This window comes from Camellia sinensis, chromosome 4 (assembly GCF_055761805.1).
Source record: "Camellia sinensis isolate YWXY chromosome 4, ASM5576180v1, whole genome shotgun sequence".
NCBI lineage: Eukaryota > Viridiplantae > Streptophyta > Magnoliopsida > Ericales > Theaceae > Camellia > Camellia sinensis.
In genome coordinates this window covers 212,704,771-212,723,314 of record NC_138964.1, presented here as the reverse complement: position 1 = coordinate 212,723,314, position 18,544 = coordinate 212,704,771, and positions in this window count along the sequence as shown.

Below are 18,544 nucleotides of genomic sequence, written 5' to 3'. Positions count from 1 at the left end.
AAATTACTAAAATGGTTATAACTGCTTGAAAGGTGCAGTTGGTTGAGGCAATTGCTGTTGAGGCCATACCTCATTTAATGACATATGATTTTGGAAACTTTGTATTAATATGTTAGAAATTAGTTCATTTAAGGGTTTTTTTTTTTTTTTTTTTTTGCTTTTCTTCTTTTTTTTAAGTTATTTAGAGTTTTCACAAACTATTATCCACAAAATAAGCGAGTAATCTGTCAATTATACTAACTTGAGCTTTTATGGATTGAGTTGATTCGGGTCTAGCATCAAGTTAATTTAATTTTATTTCGGGATAAAAGATTTCAAATTAGTTCAATTCTTAAGTTGTTGAATAGGTAACTTGAGTCAATCATGAAAATCCCCCTCTTTTTTCTCTTTTTTTTTTTTTTTTAAATGTTCATAAATTTTATAATTTAATTATATGTCTTACATAAACAATCTTATATATAAATCATAGTTCATTAACTCAAATCTATTGGTGGGTTGAGTTGAGGATTGTTTGGAATAATCTAAATAAATATATTTTTTGACTTTTTATGAAAAGATATTATGGGTGTTGATTTCCGACCTCACAACTAAACAAAGAACTTAGTTAGAGAGCACGCGACAGAATAGATTAAGCCAATCACTTGCCAACAAGAAAATGAAAATACTACAATGACTCATCTACTCAGGACACTTCAACGATCAAGTCAATCAAACAATCTCTCAAATATCTCACACAAATACTCAATGCACAAATTAAAGCATACCCTAGGCCCACGGGTGTCTCACTTTCATAGCCAACAGTGACTTAGTTCTCTAGAAGTCTCACTTCATAAGAATCAGGTACAATACTCATCTCGGACTCTCAGTTAGATAGGGATAAACTACTCAAGAGCCTTATCTTTATTTCATAATCCCGGTATTACCACACCAAACCTTGACAATATCGTAATCATCTCGGTAACTATGACTTGCTCACGTAACACCTTAACCGACATCTCGGAGAGTATTTAGCCACGTGGAATCATTCGCAAAATACTTCTCCACAAATATATAAAAAAAATAAAAAAACAATATAACTCAAAATAAATAAAAATACATCTTCCAGTAAGTCATGCCAAATATGCTCTTAGGTCGTTTTTATACTTCAGTACAAATTTGGGCTTAAAACAGTCAAACAAGATCAATGATTTTTTTATTTTACTTTAATGATGTTCAAATTGACCCATGAGCACCGAGATTAACAATTCAAAATTTATAGCAAAAATAGACAAATAGATAAAAATAAAGAAGTGATAAAACTCTAATGGATAAGGCTGAGTAAGGAATCCGTAAAATTCGTAATTCGATCCAGTTTAATTTAATTCAGTTGGTTTGGATTAGTTTTTTGAATTCGTGGTTCTGTTCCAGATTGAAAAATTAAAAATTCGTAGTTCACGGATTAGTTCTGGATTGAACCCCACGGTTTCGGATTGGAACCGATCCGGACCGTATACAAATAGTCTATATTTTTATTATACACCCTCCTCCATAGTATCTTCTCTTATTTCATATAAAACTTAAATACAAACCTAAACTCGCATAATATCTTCTTTTATTACTTTTGTTTGTTAGTTTTTAGCATTAATTTGTAATGGTCTAAATATTTATGGTGGAACTAGTTTTCTTATGATTGTTTAAATTCTAGAACAATATGTCGCTATTATGAAAAGACATATTGCTATTGTGAAACTAATATGGTGTTATATTTATATTTTTATGAAATTAAAGTATTATATATATTTTTTTGTTATTTAATTATGTAAATCCGTGGTCCTAAACCAATCCAATTAGTGTTTAAATAGATTCGTTCGGATTGGTTCCATGATTTAAACGGATTGGATTGGTTCCAATTTTTCAAAAACCGTAGATAACAGATTGGTTCTAGTTTTTTCCCAATTCGGTCCAATCCGGACCATGCTCACCCCTATTAATGGGCGTTTGGCAACAGACTGAAAAAATCAATATTTTCTAAAAAACCTAAAAAATCATCAAATCATTTTTCATGAATTAAAAAATTTAGGAGTTATTTAAAATAATCTAAATAAACATATTTTTTGATTTTTTATAAAAAAAAATATACAAAAAAATAAAAAGATAATGTGACCGAAATAAATATGTTTATATAAATATATTTATTTAGGAGATGCCAAACAAACTATTAATATCACATCAATTTTTCACTTATAAATAACTTTCTTAAGAACTTTGCAAATACGTTAATTGAAAAAAAATAATAAAAAGTTCTAAAAAAATAAAAAGTTTCTAAAAAAAAAAGCTCTAAACGCTTTATTACTAGCTAATAAAAAGAAAGGACTTATATGTAAATTTCAATGGGCAAATTTATTATTCAATAGATCCTGTTAGTATTAATGGCATGTTTCATAAAAAAAATTGTTAAAAAAGGCACTAATTATTAATTTTAGTTTGAAAATTTTGCAACAAAATTTTTTACTAATTATAAGTTTTAGCGATGGTTTAAAAAAATATAATAAAAAAAGTCACTAATTTTTAACTTTTAATGACAGTTTGAAAAATCTGTCACAGAAAAATGTCACTAAGTGTAACTTTTAACTATAATTTATAAAAATCGTGATAAAAAAAGTCAATAATTGACAATTTTTAAAGACATGCAAAAAATATCACAAAAAATTATTTTTGCGACGATTTTATTAAGACTTATTTTTAATAGGATTTGATAAGAATTAAATCTAACTATTAAGACTTACTGATAATTTATCCTTAAAAAAAGATAAATTACAAATCTACCCCCTGAGTCAATCATAAAAATCCATCGCTTTATACTTTTAAAAAAATATTTATAAATAGTATAATTTAATTATATGTCTTAATGAACAGTCTTATATATAATCATGGTTTGTTATTTTGCAATGTAGTCACTGACTTATGGTTGGTTTGGAATGTGGCTTCATATTTTGATTTTTTTAGTTATTTTAATTTGGAGGTAAAAAATCTTGTTTGTGATGAATATTTTTTAATTTTTTTTTATTTTATTTTTGTGAAAAAAAAAATAATTATAATTTAAATGTGATATTTTATTTTATTAATTTTTAATTTATTTTATCTTTTTATGACTATTTTAATTCAGATGTGATATGCCAAACCAGCACTAACCCAAATTAACTCAAATCTTAAGCGGGGTTGAGCTAGATTGTTTTTACACTTAGTAACAAATTTGGGTTCAAAAAAGACAAACAAGATCAATTCGATTTTTTGCTTTACTTTAATGATGTCCGAATTGACTCATGAGCAGTAAGGTTAATAATTCAAAATTTATAAGTAACATAGGTCGGCTCATTGGGTGTTTTTGTTCACTACTTAGAGCCCAATACATGATTTAAACACTAAAGTTTAACATTATTAGAGCTCAACGTTGCATCAAGAACTAATGACATCTAAACACTTGTTAAGAGAAGAATCAAATACATAAACAAACAAAGATCCTGTAGAAGGCGTGAATCAGCTCGACCCATCCATAAGGGACTAGTAGTATCATCAACAGCAAAAATAGACAAATGAATAAAATTAAAGTGATAAAACTATAATAAAAGCTTAATAGAGTTTTGTCAACAGACTAAAAATCTAGTAATTTTTAAAGAACTTAAAAAATCATCAAATCATTTTTCATGAATTAAAAAAACTTAATAACATATCAGTTTTTTCACTAATAAAACTTTTTTAAGAACTTTGAAATGCGTTAAGTGAAAAAAAAAATTAAATTAAAAAGTTTTAAAAAATAAAAGAGTTACTATATAAATGTGGGGGTCGGATAATTGGAAGAATCAGAAGCGTACTCTAGAAGATAGATATTACTCGGCTCTTTCCTGCATAATCAGGAAGCTGAATAAAACAGATAAGCCGAGTAGATACCGAACTATGGAGCCGAGTAAATAAAAGGATAATGAGTGAAAAGTGGACCTGGCCCCGAGGCCCAGGAAACGAGTATAAATAAAAGAACAACAGACTAAGAAAGGTATGTGAGAATTGTTGTGCTTAATTTAAAATATAAGTAATCTTGAGTGCTAAGACTGACTTGTCCGTCGGAGTGCTAATTCCGGCACCCCCGACCGGAGTGTTTATTTCTTTTCAAGTGACTATCAGTGGATCACGAGTGTCCCCCAAGATCAGAAGAGTATTTCCAAACCACTTCTCCACAATTGGCACCGTCTGTGAGAATACTCAAATATATCCATGGCCGGCGTGACGGAGGACCCTCCAATAGTCACTGTTGAAACCACGCAGATAGACGATTTCACTCCAACAAACATACATGGACCGGAGATTATCCCTACAAGACGCGCTTTGCACTTCGCCTCACCTTCGACTCCAGAGCATGAGGCAATGCAAGCGATCATGTAACAGGAAAAGCAAAACGAGCAAAGATTGGAGAACATAATCGCTAAGAACGAGCGTCTCCGTCAGGATTTGGCCTTGGAAGTGGCAAAGTCCAAACAAGTCGTGCGCCAAGATCCGGAACGACCTCTGAAAGCAGGTGGTGGACGACCTCGAGCCCAGCAAACAAGACGCTGATAGCGACTCCGACTCATTATCCCCGGAGCCCAGAAAGAGGGGCGAACCAATCAGCTCAGTCATGTCTAAAGTTCAACACCTTCCATCCTTCAAATGTCCGTCCAAAGTAGTGGGACCTCCCGATACGAGAAAACGTGATAGGCGGTGTGAATATCAAAAAGATCACGGTCATGACACCGACAGTTGCTATGCTTTGAAAGACCACCTTGAGGAGTTGGTGCAAGATGGTCGGCTCCAACAACATGTCCGAAAGAGCCCAACCAAAACAGTTGCACTACGGCAGGATTCGCCCCTGCCCGGCGTCATTCATATGACATACAGCTTGCCAACGCCTCCAACCGTGCATGCAATTCAATCACACCCAGTACCCCAAAAGCAACTGACGCCAGCAAAAAGGCCACGTGAAGCTCCGAGTATTACCTTCGACGATTCTGATCTTATCGACATAACAGTCCCCCACATTAATCCACTGGTCATTGAACTACGCGTAAACCAATTTACCGTTGAGCGCGTTTTCATAGACTAGGGGAGTATTTCGGAGGTTATGTACTGCAAGACCTTTTATCAAACTCGGCTTCAACGAATCAGACCTATCCCCAGCTCCTTATCCACTATTCGGCTTCAACGCAAATCCAGAGTATCCGTTGGGAAAAATCACACTACCCGTTCGAGCGGGCTCCCAAACAGTGGATGTGGAATTCTTGGTCGTCAAGCTTCCTTCGCCGTATAATCTCATCATGGGGCAAACTTGGTTGCATACAATGTGCGCCGTTCCAAGCACCTATCATCAGCTGCTGCGCTTCCCGACAGAACACGACATTGAGCAAATCCGTGGTTCCCAGCAATCGGCACAGGCATGTTATCTCATTTCCGGAAAGACGCCAAAGGAGTTACAAGTTAATTCCATTGAGGTGCCGGATCGAGACAGCCTCGACGATGCCAGGCAACTCCCAAATGAGAAAGCCACGGAAGACCTAGACCAAGTTGAGATTGACGGCAATCCAGAAAGGTTCTTCATAGTCAGCGCCTCCCTGAGTCAAGCCGACCGACAGCAGCTAGTATTCTTCCTGCTCGGCAATCTTGATGTATTCGCGTGGACTCCATATGAAATGCCAAGTGTAGACCCATCTGTTTCAAAGCATCGTTTGAATGTTGACCCTAAGTACAAGCCGATCATTCAGAAAAGTCGATGATCAACCGCAGAGCACACTACCGCCGTCGTTGAAGAGGTAGACCAGTTGCTTGATGCTGGAGCAATCAGGGAAGTGACTTACCCCACATGGCTCTCTAATACTGTGGTTGTGAAGAAGAAAAATGGGACTTGGCAAGTCTGCGTCGATTTTATGGATCTAAACAAAGCTTGCCCCAAAGACTGTTTTCCTCTTCCCAAGATAGACCAACTTATAGATGCTACGGCACGTCATCAGCGTATGAGCTTCCTTGATGGCTACAGAGGTTATCATCAAATCGATATGCATCCGGAGGACCAAGAGAAAACTGTATTCCTCACCCCAAGAGGTACCTATTGCTATAAGATTATGTCTTTTGGGTTGAAGAATGCAGGGGAAACCTACCAGAGACTGGTCACCACCATATTCAAGGAGTAACTCAACAACACTATGGAAGTGTACATTGACGATATGGTGGAAAAGTCCAAGGAAGAGCAAAATCATATAGCCGATCTGGAAGAGACATTCGGCATCCTACGCAAATATGGAAAGAAGTTGAACGCTTTCAAATGTGCGTTTGGTATCAGATCTGGCAAATTCTTGGGTTACATTATCAACCACAGGGGAATCGAAGCCAACCCAAGGCAAATCACAGCAATCCTGGAGCTCGGCTCCCCTCGTTCAGTAAAAGAGGTTCAAAAGTTGATGAAGATGACCGCCGCACTCAACAAGTTCATCAGTCGATCCACAGATCGCTGCCGGCTATTCTTTCATACACTATGGCAGGGCAAGGCTTTTGAATGGTCCGCTGAATACGAAGCCGCTTTCAACGGCCTGAAGACCTACCTACGCTCAGTACCACTCCTGACAACACCCTCTGCTGGCGATCCGCTCATTTTGTATCTGGCAATTTCTGACCGAGCCGTCAGTGCCGTACTGATAAAGGAAGAGCTGGGAGAGTAGCGACCAGTGTATTATGTGAGCAAGGCAATGGTTGACGCCAAAACACACTACCTTCCACTGGAAAAACTCATCTTAGCCCTAGTCATGGCGGCAAGGAAGCTGATGCATTACTTCCAGTGGCATAGCATTGGGGTGTTAACAGATTATCCCCTCCGATCCATACTAGGCAATGTGGAAGCATCTGGACGTGTTTCAAAGTGGGCTCTGGAACTCGGCCAGTACGATATTCAGTTTTTACCCAAAACCTCAATCAAGGGACAGATGCTTGCTGACTTTGTCGCCGAATTCACTGGGGGCCTTGCCGACTTCAAGTCTGATGAAATTCGACCAAAGCCGAACTGGAGGATTTATGTTGGGGACATTTGGCAGTTGTATTGTGATGGATCGTCCAACTAGTGGGGCAGTGGAGCCGGAGTTATAATCATGGCCCCCGACGGCGCAATAATTAAGCAGGCCGTCAAGCTCGGCTTCGAAGCATCAAATAACGAAGCCGAATACGAAACCCTTCTAGCCGATTTGCGGAATGCGCATATCCTGGGTGCTCGGCGTTTGCTTGTGTTTTGCGATTCAAAACTGGTGATCAATCAGCTAAAGGGGGAGTACGCGGCAAGAAACGACCGTATGGCAGCCTACATGAAAACGGCCAATTCCTTGTTGGCAAAATTTGACCATCATGAGTTGAACCAAATAACACGTGATCAGAACACCCATGCAGTTGCCTTGGCTTGCCTAGCCTCCGCAATCAACTCAAAGATTAAACGGACCATCGAAGTAGGTTTCATCCCGGAGCCAAGCATCGACCCTTCGGAGGAAGTCCAGATCAATGTTATACAATCTGTACCAAGTTGGATGGATCCCATTGTTGCATTCCTATCTTCTAAACAACTCCTAGAGGACAAGAAAGAAGCGTACAAGCTGCGAAACAAAGCCATGCGATACTACTTGGATCCGCAAGGAAGGCTTTATAAAAAATCCCTCTCTGGCCCATATTTGGAATGTGTGCACCCGGACAAAGTCGAGGAGCTTCTGACTGAGACACACGAAGGTAGTTGTGGTGCCCATTCTAGCAGACGCTCTTTGGCCCATCGAGCTATAACGCAGGGGTATTATTGGCCGACAATGAGAGCGGACGCCGAATGTTACGCAAAAAAGTGTGAACAGTGCCAGAAGTTCTTCCCGTTAAACCATTTGCCTGCTGAAGAATTGAACCCTATCACCAGTCCCTGGTCGTTCGCTCAGTGGGGGCTTGATATCATAGGACCATTGCCGAGGGCCCCAGGGAACAAGCGATACCTGATTGTCACAACAGATTATTTCACGAAATGGGTCGAAACGGAGGCATTAACACACATTTGGGATGCTGATGTTAAGCGCTTTGTGTGGAGGAACATCATAACACGATTCGGCATTCCAAGAGCTCTTATCTCAAACAACGGCACCCAGTTTGATTGTGGCATGAACCGAGAGCTGTGCAGCAAGTATGGTATCCGGCCGTACTTCTCTACGCCGGCTTACCCCCAAAGTAATGGTCAAGCCGAAGCCTCTAACAAATCTATCTTGGACGGCATCAAGAAAAGGCTGGAGAAAGCCAAAGGCAAATGGGTCGAAGAATTACCGTGTGTATTGTGGGCCCATCGAACTACGCCGAGAAGATCAACAGGAGAAACGCCGTTTGCCTTATGCTTTGGAACCCAGGCGATCTTACCCTTGGAGATCGGCCACCCGACCCTGAAGTCACAAGTTTTTGATACAGGCCGAAACGACATGATGCTGGCTTAGGATTTTATTCTAATCGAAGAACGAAGAGACCGAACCCTTGCGTCCATGGCACGGTACCAGCAGCAGTTGGCAAAGTCGTATAATCAATGCATTCAGCTGCGCCGCTACATACCAAGAGAGTTGGTCCTGAAGAAGGTGCTTCCAGCCAACAAAAAACCGGTCGATGGAAAATTGGGTCCAAACTGGGACGGCCCCTACTAGATTGATTCTATTGCGGGAGCAGGGGCGTACCGACTGAAAGATATGTCAGGAAGGAATCTCCCACGGCCCTAGAATTCAACGCATTTACGTAAATTCTATCATTGACCCGACTTGTGGGGCTTGATATTTGTACAAATTTCATTTCTGCAATGCGAAGTTTCTTATTTCTTAATCACGCGATTCAGTTCACGAGCTCTTTGGGCCGATAAAACCTCCGGATTCGGAGCGCCCTTCGTGGATATCACGATTGGCCGATTAAGCCTCCGGATTCAGAGCGCCCTTCGTGGATATCACAATTGGCCGATGCGAGTCTCCGGATTCGGAGCCCCATTGGCGCATGACGTCTTTGGGCCAACAAAGCCTTCGGATTCGGAACGCCCTTCGTGGATATCACGATTGGCCGATTAAGCCTCCGGATTCGGAACGCCCTTCGCCCTTCGTGGAGCGCCCTTCGGAGCCCTTTGGTGCATGACACCTTTGGGTCGGTTAAGCCTCCCTATTCGGAGCCTCATCGGCGCATGACGCTTTAGAGCCGATAAGGTCTCCCTATACGGAGCCTCGTCAGCGCATTACGACTTTGAACTGATAAAATGCCCCAAATTCAGAACCATGTTTGATGAAGAACTCATGACAAGCCGGCAAAACCCGTTTACACATTAAAGCATGTAAACGTTCGGAATGAAATGCTTATACAATGAAACACAAAATACGTGTATGCCGAATAAATATTCAATGTTTATACATTTATTCAGAAATTTATGCAATGAAACACAAAACATACAAACACGGGAGTGCTGAATGAAAATTACAATAAAACATTTTATTCAATCAGGCAATAATTACATAGTTTTGAATGCGCTCTGCGTTCGAACGTTACAATGTGTTTTTATACGGCGTCGCCCTCATCCTCACTCTGCTCGACTTCAAAGGTGGAAAACGAAAAATGGTTACATTAGTAGAGTGGCAATACCGAATCGACGCCCGCTGCTCGGAGAGCTTCATCGGCCCGAAGCGCCTTGATCCAATCGTGCTTAAATCCACGATTTTCACATCGGCAAACTTTCTCGGCAAGCTTTTCCTTAGTTTTCTGTATCCCTATTTTCCGACCTTCATGAAAGCCTTTTTCATAGGCCTTCCCTTTCGCAGACTCAATTGCGAACATGCTCGCCGTATCGCGGTCGGCAAGCACGATACTGATGAGCTGCTGGATAACCCTTTCGTCCACGATTTGTTCAGCCTGTCCGGCGGGTGTTGTCTGAACGGCCTTGACCTTCCTTAGCTCACGCTTGGCCGCTTCCGCGCGAGCCTCCAAGCTTCGAATGCATTCATCCTTTTTCTCTATTTCTCGGCGGGCAGCACGGAGACGCATGCTGATTTTATAGGCGGTATAGAGCCCCTTCACCGCACCGTGAATGCCTTCACGAAACACTTCGAAGTCCTGCCGACCTACCATCAACTGCTGGACCTTGGGTGGAAAAATCTATCGAGCAAACTCGACTACCACATTTGGATCTCGAATAATCGAGTCCGCCTCTGTCATGGGTCTATTCCCCACGAAGACTGCAGAACTCAATGAGCGTGGTTTCGCGTCGGGCTCCCTTCCAGAACAGGGTTGCGGGGATTTGCCATGTGGCTCCTTATCCCTCCTTGGCGACCTACTTCGACAACGAGGAGATTGGTGTCTCTCCCGATCCCTCGAAATTTTACCTCCCGCGCGTGGAGGTTTGCCCCTTTGATCCATGTCTCCTCCCAGCTCAACTAGCGTCCTCGTTTCCCCTTTGCTGTTAAAAAAGAGTCTATTCGACATTCGCACTTGTTTAATTTTCCTTAAAGAGCTAGACTGAGTTGTTCACTGAGCACATAAATAGGACATCCATTCATTTATTCCCCACGAGGGCAGCACCTCAAAGGCGATCTCATTAATATTGAAAACCTCAACAGCTCGGGGCCGACCGAGTCACGTGCCCCCATCAAACATTGTTATTCGGCAGTCTTAACGTCCGCAAGGGCAAATTCATCTCAATATTCATAAGCTCATGTTATTCGGCATTTGATGTTTATGAACCAGCTGGGGCAAGGGCAGATTCATCAATCTATTCGGCTTGAGTGCCCCAGCCGTCCCATGAATCGATTCATCAATTCAATATTCGGCACCTCACGAATTCATTTTAAGTAGATCAGATCCATAAATTTAAATCGGTTTTTAAGTTCGCCGTCTCACGGGGGCAAGGGCAGATTCATCAATCTATCCGACCTAAGTGCCCCAGCCGCCTCATAAAGCGACTCAATATTCATAAGCTCGTGTTATTCGGCGTTTGATGTTCATGAACCAGCTAGGGCAAGGGCAGATTCATTAATCTATTCGGCTTGAGTGCCCCAGCCATTCCACGAATCGATTCATCAGTACAATATTCGGTACCTCACGAATTCATTTTAAATAGATCAGATCCATAAATTTAAATCGGTTTTTAAGTTCGTCGTCTCACGAGGGCAAGGGCAGATTCATCAATCTATCCGGCTTGAGTGCCCCAGCCGCCTCATGAAGCATCTCAATATTCATAAGCTCGTGTTATTCGGCATTTGATGTTCATGAACAGCTGGGGCAAGGGCAGATTCATTAATCTATTCAGCTTGAGTGCCCCAACCGTTCCACGAATCGATTCATCAGTACAATATTCGGTACCACATGAATTCATTTTACATAGATCAGATCCATAAATTTAAATCAGTTTTTAAGTTCGCTGTCTCACGGGGGCAAGGGCAGATTCATCAATCTATTCGGCCTGAGTGCCCCAGCCGCCTCATGAAGCGACTCAATATTCATAAGCTCATGTTATTCGGCGTTTAATGTTCATGAACCAACTGAGGCAAGGGCAGATTCATCAATCTATTCGGCTGGAGTGCCCCAGCTGCCCCATGAGTCGATTTACGAATAGAATCCCATGAACCAATCCTATTCGGCGCCACAGTAATGAAAGGCAAAGCTATTCATTAATATCAAAAACTGCGTACAAGTAACAGTGAAATGGAAAGGAAATTTTTATTAATAAATTGAGCACAAAAATAACTAATTTATACATGAAAATTACCTTGTACTAACAAAAATTCACTAAACAAAAACATACATTGAAATTGAAAATAATTAATAAAACTAAAGTGTCTCCCAGATCAATCCTCGGGATCAGACTCAAGTGGCTCAACGTCCACTTGCTCGTATGGAATTGGCAAGGCTAATGTAACTCTACCGGCAGCAAGAGCCTTGAGCCACCCATGTTTGAATCCCCGATTCTCGAATTTAGGGACTTCTTCTACGTAATCTTTAAAGGCGGCGCTCTTTCCAGCCACAAACGCTGCAGAAGCCTCAGAGTCGGCTCTTTCCTTGGCCTTCTTTAACTTTTCTAACTCGACCTCCACCTTGGCAAGCGCCTCCTTGACTAACTTGAGCAATTCCTCGCTCGCGTTCGCTCTACCCTCGGCTTCAAATCTGAGTTGGTCAGCAGTCCGAGCTCTCTCCTTCTCAGCTTCGGCTCGAGCACTTTCCATTGCGGCCCTCATCGCCTCGAACTCAGCTATAGCGATCCCGGTTGTCCCTCTACTGTTCTGTTGTATTCCGGACTCGGTTCCGTGGAGTTGGTGGTTGTGTACCTTGTTGTTATCCTTTGATTCCACCAGTGTGAGTTTTAGGATATTTTGGGCAAGTGGATTGCAAGTTGGTTGAACCTTAGTCTCAAACCTAGTTGTCCAGGTTTTTGGTGTTATGCTCGAGCGGGTCATTCTACGCTCGAGCGGAGTTTGGTCTTTGGTTGTCCGCTCGAGCAGGTCTTTTGCGCTCGAGCGGGGTTTACACACTTCCAGTATTTCGTGGCCCTGCAAAACTTCTGCAGGTGTGTTTTCTACACTCGAGTGGGTCGCGCTCGAGCGAGATTGTTGGCACTCGGGTGGGTAGTTCTTTTCCTGAAAAGTTCTAGGAGATGAAAATCTGCGCTCGAGCGGACTGGTTTTTCACGCTCGAGCAGATGTGTTTTGCTTTTGTTTCTTGACGCTCGAGCGGTCATCTATGCGCTCGAGCGGGACCAGATATTTGTGCTTTACGCTCGAGCGTTCTATTCTACGCTTGAGCGGGTCGTGCGTATATGAGTTATCCGCTGGGTGATTTTAAATCACTTTTTACTTTTCTTTCTCTCTCCTACTTTTTCTAAAACCCATTTTTGAGAGCCCCTCTCTCTAGAAACTCCCTTCTCTCTAGGGTTTAATCTAGTTAGAGTGTCCTCCTTCTCTTCGGCCTTTGTATAAGTTGTGTTAATCGTCGAGGGCGTCGTTTGGATCCGAAAATCTTGATTTTTGGAGCACTTTGGTTTTGGTCTCTTCTCCATCCGAGCTCTAACTTCGAGGTAGGGATATCCTACTCCTCTTTATGAGCTTTGTCTTTAAATTTTAGCATTTCGATGTGTTGGGGATTGTTGGGTAATTTTGAGAGAGTTTGGGCCTTTGTATAATTTTACAAAAGTTAGGGTTTTTAAATATATAAAACCTAAATGCATGTTTGGCATGAAGGAATAAAATTAATGTTAAAACGTTGATGAAAATGAAACCGTGGGGGTTGAAATGTTAATTATGGAAAATGCCCTAATTACATTGATTGATTAATTTGTATAATTAACTGTTGGAAATGAGGGATTGAATTGAGAATGTGGAAATTGGAAAGGGAAGGGATTAGAGGGTGTAGTTGGATCATTTATCGCTCACCTAATTGAAATGTTGATTTAATATCCATTTTGTGTATTTATTTTCTGTTTAGAAGTAACTGCTTTGGGCTATCGGTGGAGGATAGTCTTGATTGTTGTAGACAATGCATGATGATTAGGCGAACTAAAACTAATCGATTGAATGCGTTATAAAGTATGACGGTGAATAGAATACATTAATTTTATGTATTGATTGATTGTGTATAGAACCTTTGTGTTTATATGCATTGTGTGTAGATGAGGAGATGGGGGATGTACTCCGCGGTTTAGGGGAAAATGGGGGATGAACCTCTAAACCGGATAGTGTTGGGAGGAGATGGGGGATGAACTCCGTAGATACAGCTCATATGCTTGTCTAGAGAAGTAAAGATATAGCTCATAGGCTTATCTTTGAGAAGTGTAGATACAGCTCATATGCTTGTCTAGTGAAGTGTGGATACAGCTAATATGCTTATCTGTTGATGTGTTGATATAACTAATATGCTTATCTATTAAATAAAGGTGGAGAATGAAAAATGACATAGACTAGTATGTTATGAAATTGTGATGTGATATATGTGGATGTATCAGTGTTGGCCACCTATCAATTGCTAATCTTTTAGTCATTGTTCATAGTTGGTTTAGTATATTTCTGCTGAGCTGTGGCTCACCCTATATGGGAACATCATTTTCAGGTACAGGTAGCATGCCACCTCCAAGGACATAGCTTGAGAGGCTAGAGGCAGACAGACTTTTGTTGTCTTATTTCCTTTTGATGCATTACATGTAAATTCAAGCCAAGGGCTTAATGTGTAATTGAGTTAGTACTCTCTTTTGTAACCAAGTGTTAACTTGGAAAGCTGTAAGCCCGTAGGGCATTTGCTTTTGTTGTTAACATGTAATACTTTTGTAATGAAATACTCTGATGAATTGAAGAATGTAGATCTTTTATATATAAATGCATGTTTATATTGATGGGTTCAATGTTATTATTTTGAGGGCGTTACAGCTGCCCTACTTTTCTCACCTTCAGCTTCAGACTTCAAGCTGCCAATTCTTTCAATGGCATCGTGATGCTGGCGGCCTAGTTCGGCTATCCTTCTAACCGTCTGCAAAACAAGGAGTTGGGATCAGCACATACCAAGAAATATCGTACGAAAACCAAACCAAACAAGAAAAAGACACATACCAGAAGGGCCGACTGGGCAGCTAACGCTATAGCTACCAAATTCGGCCCTCCTCGAAAGGTGGCCTTGTCAACCGACAGCGAAATTGAGGCGACCAAGCTCAACGCTACGGCTGGATCCTTCATGGCGGATGCGTCAGAGGAGATCGGCGTGTTTTTTATCTTTGGCTGAACAACGAAAGGAATCACGTCTGATTCCTCTAATCGAGGCCGTTTGCCAGCAGGGCTATCCTCTGAGCCGACTTTTCCCTTGGCGGTACGTTTTTCGCCCCGCCCTTCTGAAATCAGCCGTTCTTCTGTAAACTGCTGGTTGACTTCCTTCTCCATCTCGGCCACCATAACTTGAGCCGTCTCTCCTCCAATAACGGTTTGCGAAGACTCAATCGGGTCAGGTTCATAACGGGCGACCTCGGCTTTCTTTCGAGCTGCCATTCGTTCGGCATTTCTCTTTCGCGCCATCTACGTAAGATTTTCCCAGGCCATACCTTCAGAAAAAGAGCTGGGTAGGTCTTCCAAATTTATAAAAATATCTCCGAAGGAAAATTCTACCCGACCCGAAGTGGACGGCGAGTTAGGCTGGTTAAGACCGGCTGCCTCGAACGTTGAGTTTAGAGCTTCGTCGACCTCTTCAGCCTCTGCAGCAAACTCTCTCGTTGGTGCGGCAACTACCTCGACCACCGGCGTTACCTCTTATTCTGAATCGGAAGCTTCGAGACCAATTTTCCTAAGGGTCTTGAAGCTGGGGAAGATTAGAGCCGTAAGGTGATGTTCGCCGGTCAGGATCGGAATGTTGTCCGCAGCTGAGAATGTAGTATAAGTACACTTGTACCACAAGAGTATATGGGCGAATCTCCCTTGATTCTGTACGTTTGGACCGCCAAAATATTTTAGTGCAGTCCTAATTTCCACAAGGACTGCGTCGTCAACTGAGGTCAAAATCCTCTTCAACTTACTGCCTGCAAAAACAAAGAATTAGACTTGAAGAAAAAGCCGAATAAAAGAAAGATCAATAGACACAAGGGGTTACACGGCAACCTGGTTCGCCCCTCTTTCTAGGAATAGGGTCTAGGCGATGTTCGCCCTCACCGAATTCTCAGTTGCCACGGACATTGACCATTACATCGTCAACTCGTTTGCCAGAGCTGGCAAGCATGGTAACCAAGTGATGGTCGGTGTCCTTGGCCCTGAGAAAATAGCGCCCGAGCCGACCAGAGGATTTGGCTAAGGCATAGCAGTGCCGAATCACCGAAATGCCAAGGTTGATCCTAGGCGCCGGTTCAACGCTACGATTCCCATTATGATTCGAAAGAAGTTCACATTGGGTTGGGAAGGAATCATACCCCAATTGCGGAGGATGGCCCTAAGAAATGGATGAAGGGGAAAACGAACCCCGCCCTCCGCAATGGAAAGGAGAGGAAAAACGATGGTATTTTGGTCTTCCCTCTCCATATCAAGGGTATTGTTCGTTACTAGAGATAGATGGACATCGTCAAGAATAGAGAAATGTCGTCGGAACCCAGAAATTCAACCCTCGGAAAGGAGGTCTTTCAAATGTTTAGCCATTCTCGTAAGGACCCAAGGATATTCTAAATTAAAAATAAATACAGAAAGTAGGATTACAAAGAAAAGTGAAGAAAACTTACAAAAAGCAAAGGCGACAAGAAGAAACGGAAAGGAGTTGCAGAAAACGCGAGTTAGAGAAGAGATACCGACTGGCAATCTAGGAGGCTCAAATATTCGAAAAAGCGTGCATTCGAAGGGACTGACGTTTCAAATCGTGATAAATGCGAGAGAAGCACGAATGAGGCGGGAAAGCGTTACAATGACCAAAAGGCATGTACGCATTCTGACACGCATCGGGGAGAGGATTAACCGCTGAATTTTTGACTTCCTAGACTAGAAACCAAACACGCCGACTAACTGATGCTAGTAGGGGTGTTTGGGGGGTAATTGTGGGGGCCGAATAATTGGAAGAATCAGAAGCGTACTCTAGAAAACAGATATTACTCAGCTCTTTCCTGCACGATCAGGAAGCCGAATAAAACAGATAAGCCGAGTAGATACCGAACTATGGAGCCAAGTAAATAAAAAAATAATGAGTGAAAAGTGGACCTGGCCCCGAGGCCTAGGAAACAAGTATAAATAAAGGAACAACAGACTAAGAAAGGTATGTGAGAATTGTTGTGCTTAATTTAGAATATAAGTAATCTTGAGTATTGAGACTGACTTGTCCGTCGGAGTGCTAATTCTGGCACTCCCGACCGGAGTGTTTATTCCTTTTTAGCTGACTATCAACGGATCACGAGCGTCCCCCAAGATCAGAAAAATATTTCCAAACCACTTCTCCACAATAAATAAATAAATAACCCAAACGCTTTCTTGCTAGCTAATAAAAAAGGGTTAAATTACAAATACATTTGTTTTATGTTTTGTCATTTTCTTAGTTTATCCATTGAAGTTTTTTTTTTTTTTTTTTTTCCTTCATTTTTTCAAGTTTTTTTCAATTACTTCAAAAGCTAACTTATCTCCAAAATTAGATAAAAAATTGCGCATCAATATTTATGTGATATAAAAATATTTTATTATATGTAATTCATATATTTGACACAAATCAAAATCTCAATATAAATAACATATTTTTATGTTAGGTAACAATTAACGTAAAATTTTTTGTCTAATTTTGAAGAAAACTTAACTTTAAGAGTAAATTTGGAGAAACTTAAAATATGAAGGGACAAATTGATTTTTTTTTTTTTCAAAGCTCAATATAAAAAAATAACCAAACAAAAAGAGAAAAAAAGTGTAAATTACTCAAAAAAAATCCTCATAAAATACTTTTGTGTGTAATAAAAAAAGGTTGTCAAATATTTTGGATTTTGGTTTGATTATATATTTGTTTAATTTTGGAAAACGACATGGGGAAAGGGGATTTTTTTTTTAATATTTAAAAAAAACAATTTAGGGAATTGGTCCACTTTTAAAATTATTTAAGAAACTAACTTGTTTTTTGAAATCACATTTTAAAAATGTAATTTGAAATTGAAATTACGTTTTCAACATGTAATTTCACTTTGAAATCGCATGTTAAAAATGAAATTTTAAAAAGTAAAGTTCATGTCATCATAAATTGTATTTTCAACATGCGATTTTAAGGTAAAATTGTATGTTGAAAATATAATTTTAATTTAAAATTATATTTTCAAAATGTAATTTTAAAAAATAAGTTAATTTCTTAAATAATTTAAAAAGTTTGTCAATTTTCTAAATTATTTTTTTTATAGAATATATATTTTTTTAAAAACTCGGGAAAGGGACCCTGTCCGTCGTCCGATTAACAATAAAATTAATTCGTCGAGACGAGACGAGACGACGTCGTCTGGACGCATCACCTCTTAACAGTGCCACTTGTTAACAAAGGTCGGTCGGACTCTCATATCGCCTCTCCATCTCTCTTCCCTCTCATCGAATCCATCAGAATTCTCTCCCAACAATCGGTAAGCCCCATCGCTTCTCTCAATCGTCAATTTTGTGTTTATTCTCAATTTTCATGTTAATTACTACCATTCATTATTGATTTTGGGTTTATTTAGACTTAGGGTTTATCTATCAACTTGCAAATTGTTTTCCGATTCTCGATTATCAATAGTCTTATCGTGGTTTTCTTTGATTTTTTAGGCTTCTTAACTATTACTATTATTGTTGTTGTGTTAATTTAGGGTTTTTCTATGATTAAAACAAGTGCTTTGGATTTCAATCGTTTGCAGATTGATTTAGGGAGTTTTAGGTTAATTACACTTTAGTACCCCTATACTTTTACCAAAGTTTTAATTTTAGTCCTTTTACTATCAGTAACTCCATACATTTTTTGCCAAGTTGCAATCTGACTCTTACATTTTTGTTGTCTTAGTAACACAAATATACTTTTATTAAAATTT